The following is a 6,501-nucleotide window of genomic DNA, read 5'->3' as shown; positions in this document are numbered from 1 at the left end:
ATTCTTACTGGGGTGAGATGAGTTGTTTTGATTTGCATTTCTCTTAGAGCTAGGGATTTTGAACATTTCTTCATGTGCTTGTTGGCCATCTGAATGTCATCTTTGGTGAAGTGGAGTAAGCAACTCTTGATGACCATATTTCATCAAAGTTGAGTCGCCACATGTTGTAAGGCACTCCACTCGTTAATGTACCACTAAGGTAGGCGTGTGCATTCAGTTCAATCAATGTTTTCTTGCATCATCTATGTGTCTAACCTTCAGAGATAGTGAATGGTGAAAAATTCACATCTGAGAATTACTGAGATATCATTTATCCAGCTAACAGCCCAACTTTAATTATCAGTTCAAAGGGTTGATATGTAATGGTCAGTAGAGAGTTGCACAGCTAACACGATGGCTGCACTTCTCTGGTGGTTCAAATCCACCAGTGGCTCCTTGGAAGAAAAGGGATAATCTGTGTGATTTGCAGTTTCAGAAACCCACTGGAGGCTCAGATATGAATTTGCTCTGAATTGACAACAATGAGTGAATGAATAAGTGAGTGAGCTAGCCTAACCAGGACATTCTTGCCATTCGAGCTGAAAACTTTGAGAAGAATAGGTATCTTTGTGGTGGGTATACCGTGGTCATATGTTCCTTCCAAGTAAGAATCTGCAGTGTTGATTTGACATCCGCAGTCCCTACTTAGACATTTGGCAGATGGTTGGAATACTAATAGTATTTTATATCCGAGAGGCTACAATAATGGATTGATTTGTGTTTCTCTCTGTCTCTCCCTCCCTTCCTCTCTCTCCCTCTCTCCCTTTCTCTGCCCCCCCTTCCTTATCTACCTACCTGTTGAGTGAGAGAGAGAAAGTGTGTGTGTGTTCACACACACTCTGGTGGCCTAGTACTAAGAAGCTGTGCTGCAATCCCAAAGACATGCAGCTCAAATCCACCAGCAGTGCCATGGGAAAAGTATAGGCAATCCCCTGTGTCTCTTAAAACCCACTGGAGGGTCAGCTGTGGCTCAGTTCTGACTTGAAGGCACACAACAATCCCTACAACTGTGAATGTTATCTTATTAGAAAATAAAGTCTTTGCATACATAATTCATTAAGATGAGGTCATCTTGAGTATGGAGTTCTGATCCAACATGTCTGGTATCCTTATAAGAAGATAATAGGCATTGACACACACAGGAGGAAATGTCATATGAGACTGAGGCAGAGGTTGGATTTATGTCCCCACAAGCTAGATGATGCCCAGGTCTACTAAAAGATAGAGGAGACGAAAGAGGACATTCCCCTAGAGACTTCAGAGAGCACAGAATGGCTAATTTCTTGACTTTGGATGTATAGCTTGCCAACTGTGAGAGAGTAAATTGCAACTATGTTAAGTCACTCAGTTTGTGGTCCTTTGTTATGGCAGCCATAGGAAACAAATACAACTGTAAAAGTGGAGGAGAGCATCAGTCCACAGGCCTTCTTAGGTCAGAAGAGGCATGAAATTCCATTCGTTAGTGGCAAATTTACAGCTCAGAGACTCCCAATTGTTGATCTTATGTCTAAGAGATCACCAAAGTAAGAAAGAAACAAAAACTGGCCAGATGAGACAATAATCATTGCAGAATTGCCGTTACATATACTTGCTTTTTTTTTTTAAATTTAGGTTGTTTATTTTTCATTTCAATGAATATCTACAGAGATTTTGGGATTCCATTCATTCAATATACTTGCTTTTTACCTACAGGAGGAATTTTCCTGTGCTTGGCCGCTGTGCAGTGTTCAGATGATGTTCCAACTCAATGGCAATGAATGAGTGAGTGAGCCTTCAGAAGTGGCCCCAGGTGAATTCAAATTTCATCCTTTTGTAAGCAGCAAAGCATGTTTGGAAGCCCTAGAGGTTCCTGCCATGAAGTAACCTCCACAACCCTGAAATATTAAGTAATTTTAAAATGTGATACATACTGGCCTTGATAAAGAAAATTTATGAGTCTGTGTAGCTGAAGTTATACAATATAGCAAACAGTCTTAGACTAAGTGGCTTAAAACAATAAAGTCCTTTGTGGAGAGCTGACAGGTGAGGATGGCAGTTGGGGGCACTCATGCTAAATGTCAATCAGAGGTCATCTGGGAGCTGGTTCCAGGATTTTTCACTGGAATCCAGGCTGGAGGGGCAGCCACCATGTTATATGTTGCTTAGTTATAATGGAAAGAAACAAAGCCCTAGAAAGACCCACTAATAATTAAGTTTTCTGATCTAGAAATTTTTGAAAATTTAAAAATTTCAGAAAAAGTAAAGAAAGATATCAGTAAGGCAACTTTCACAAAACTTTGATAATGTATCACTTGTTTTTTTTGTTGTAGTTATGAGCCATCAAGTCGCTTGTAACTCATAGTGACTCTGTGTACAACAGCCCTAAACCCTGCTCTGTCCTTGTGCCAATCTCACTGTCTCCGACACACCCACCCCAATTACCTCAGTCACTGAGTCAATCCATCTCATAGAGGGTCTTCCCCTCCTGTGCTGTCCCTCAACTCTCCCAAGCATGACGTCCTTGTCCAAGGACCGGTCCCTCCTTGCAACATGTCCAAAGTATGTCAGATGAAGCCTCAGAATCCTTGCGTCCAAGGCGCAGCCTGGTTTAACCCTCTCAGGGATGGATCTGTTCATTTTCTTGGCAGTCCACTGTACATTCAATAATCTTCTCCAGCACCACAGCTCAAAGGCATCAATTATCCTTCTATTCTCCCTAGTCCAGCTCTCTGATATTGATACATAGCAAGTGATTGCAAAGACCATGGCCTAGATTTGTATCAGGCTCACCTTAATCTCCAGAGTGACACCATTGCTCTTCAGTACTTTTGGGGAGGTCCCTAACAGCAGACTTTCCCATCACAATCCGTCTTTTAATTTCCTGGCTGCTGATGCCAAGAATGTTGACTATGGAACCAAGCAAACTAAAGCTGTGAACAATCTCAAACTCTTCACCGTCCATCCTGATGCTGCCAGTTAGTCCAATGGTGAGAATCTTTGTCTTCTTGACACTGAGCCTCAATCCATATTGAAGACTGCAGTCTTTGACCCTCTGCAGCAAGTGCTTCAGGTCCTCCTCAGTTTCAGCAAGCAAGGCTGTGTCATTTGCGTAACACAAATTACTGATGAGTCTTTTACCAGTCCTGATGCCACACTTCTCATACAGCCCAGCCTCCCAGATAATCTGTTCTGTGTATAGGTTGAAAAGGTATGGAGATAGGACACATCCCTGGTGTATGCCCTTCCCAATTTTGAATCATGCAGTGTTTCCTTGCTCTGTTCTGATGACTGCCTCCTGGTCCAAGTATAGCTTTCACATCAGCACAATCAAGTATTCTGGAATTCCCACTCTTCTCAGAATCAGTGACAGTTTATTATGATCCACACAGTCAAACACCTTTGCATAATTAATGAAACACAGATAGACATTCCTCTGGTATTCCCTGCTTTCAGCTAAGATCCATCTAACATTAGCTACAATATTCCTAGTACCACGACCCCTTCTAAACCTAGCCTGGATTTCTGGCAGTTCTCTGTTGATAAACTGTTCCAGTTGGTTTTGGATTATCTTCAGCAGAACTTGCTTGCATGTGATATCAATGATATTGTTCTATAATTTCCACACTCAGTTGGGCCACCTTTCTTTGGAATGGGAAGAAATATAGGTCTCTTCCAGTCAGTTGGCTAAGTGGTTGTTCTCCAGATTTCTTGACACAACTTGGTGAGCACGTTCAGGGCAGCATCTGTTAGCTGAAATATGTCAATTGGTATATCATCTATTCCTGGGGCCTTATTTTTTTGCTAATTCCTTCAAAGCAGCTTGAACTTCTTCCTTCATCACCAAAGGCTCTTGCTCATATGTTGTTTCATTAAGTTCTTCTGTGTCTGCCAATTCTTTTCAATACAGTGATTCTGTATACTCTTTCCATCTTCTTTTAATACTTTCTGGATCATTTAATATTCTGCCTAAAGCATCCTTACACTTAGGGTTATCTTATTTGAGTCCATTATGGTGTTTTCTTTATTTTTATGCATTGGCATTTTTTCATGAAATCCACTTCATTTTTAAAAGTATTTTATAACCACACAAATGTTGCATTGATAATCAAAAGCTTGGTGGTTTTCATCCACCAGCTCCTTTGCAGAGGAAGATGGGCAGTCATGTCCTTGCATTCAGATTTACAGTTAAGCTCTCTCTGCACTTCACAATGAGCTGAACATTGAAGACTCACAGGTTCTTTTTAGAGCCAAAGACCTAAAGGCTCTTTTCAGAACCAAGAACTCTGGCCTGCACTGATGGACATGAACTACTGAGACAATGGAGGATTCTGCCTACACCGACGGACCCTGGCTACATCGAACTGCTGAACTAGCTGAGGACAGGCCCCTCCCACCCCCACCCCTGACTGCACCAATAACCATAAGAGGCAAAAGAGAAAGATGAGTTGGGATCCCAGGAAAGGAGTACACAGAGTCACTGTACAAAAAAAAATTGGCTGACAGAAGAATTTTATTACACAGCATATGATCAAGAGGCAATGGTGATGAAGGAGGAACATGGAATTCAATTCCAAAAATCCACTGGAGGGTCAGCTACTGGTGGTTCTGACTTGACAACAATGAATTGTGAGTTGTGTGTTTTGCTTCCCTTATCACCCCTCGTATACATTCAAGAATGATTCTACCTGTGTATAAACCTTTCTAGTGTTTCTTAAAATAGTGTTCTTATATAGTATTTGTCCTTTTAAAATGTTTTTACTTTATACTGGTTTACGTACAAAGTTGATAATACACTGTTTTGTCCTTTTTATAAAAAACATATTTACAGTCAAAGAAGGGTCACTGTACATAGGAATCTACTTGACAGCAGAGAGTTTCTAATGTATGTGTCAGTCATTGGAAAGCCTATTGAGCACTGTTCTATTCTTATACACATGGGGTTACCATGGGGCAGAGTTGACCAGATGCTAACTGAGGTGTTGTTGCTGTTGTTGTTGTTAGGGGCCAGCCAGCCAGCTTCTATCCACAGTAACTCTACGTACAAAAGAACAAGACCCTGCTGTGTTTAAGCGCATTGTTGCAGTCACTGTGCCTATCATCTCATTGGGTGTCTTTCTCTCACCAGCGCTCTGCTTTTCCAAGCTTTCTATCTTTTCCTGAGATTACCCTTTCCTAATAACATGTCCAGAGCATGTGAGATAATGTCTCACCACTCAAGCTGCTAAGGATCATCCTGGCTGCACTTCCTGTAGGACAAACTTATTTGTTCTCTTTTCAGTCCATGACATATTCAATACTCTTTGCCAACACCACAGTTTAAAGACATTAACTTTTCCTTAGTCTTCCTTATTCTTTGTCCAACTTTCCTATGCATATGAAGCAACTGAAAATACTACATCTTAAGTCAGGTGCACCTTAATCTTTAAACTTTGTTCTTTAAAATTGTAGAGATCTTAACCTAATTTTAAAAAAAAAATTGTAGAGATCTTTTAACAATGGATGTTCCTAATGAAAAACTTAGTTTGTATTCTTGACTGCTGCTTCTTTGTGTATTTACTGTGGTTCTGAGTAAAATTAAATCATCGACCACTTCAGTCTTTTCTCAATGTATCATGATGTCACTGTGCTGTTGCTATTGTGAGGGTTTTGATTTCTTTGTGTTGAAGTGTATCTTTACACTTGATCAGTAAGTCCTTCAAGTCATAGTTTTCTACCAGCAAGCTTGAATCATCTGCATGTGGAAAGTTGTTGGTGAATCGTCCTCTAACCACGATGCCACATTCTTCTTCATATTGTCCGTTTGTTTACAGGGAACTGTATGTATTCTGCACAACACTCAATTTAACAGTATAAAATTAATGCAGTAACATTGCCTTAAAGGGTGCTTGATAAGATGAATATGACTTTATTTTTAAAATAGTTAATAGGTTATCTTTTTAGTACAGTTTGAGATTTGTAGAGTAAAAGAGTTAATAGTATATATTGTGTGCTGACAGTCAATTCCAACTAAAAATGTAGACTTAAATATATCCCCTTTCTCCTGACTTTTCAGAATGTCCTCTATTGTTAATATTTTCCCTTAGTGTGGTACATTTCTTACAATTAATGAAGCAATATTGATACATTATTATTAACTATCATCTATAGCTTACATTAAGATTCATGCTTTTTGTTGTGTGGTTCTATGACTTTTAACAGATTCATAATAATGGGTATCCATCATTTCAGTTTTACATAGAACAGTTTCACCATCCTCAACATCCCCTAAAAATCACCATCCCCTGAATCCTTGGTAACCACTGATCTTTTTACTATGTAGTTTTGCCCTTCCAGAATGACATATAGTTGAAATTAAATTATATATAATATTTTTAGACGAATTTACTTCATTTACCAGATGTACATAAGAGTCTCCCTTGCCTTTTTGTGGCTTCATAGTTTATTTCTTCTTATAACTGAATAATATTCCAATACAGGAATATA

The sequence above is a fragment of the Elephantulus edwardii genome, unplaced genomic scaffold, assembly GCF_000299155.1.
Source record: "Elephantulus edwardii isolate Elephantulus edwardi_28Jun2011 unplaced genomic scaffold, EleEdw1.0 scaffold00044, whole genome shotgun sequence".
In the NCBI taxonomy this organism is placed as follows: Eukaryota; Metazoa; Chordata; class Mammalia; order Macroscelidea; family Macroscelididae; genus Elephantulus; species Elephantulus edwardii.
This window is presented reverse-complemented; position numbering follows the sequence as displayed.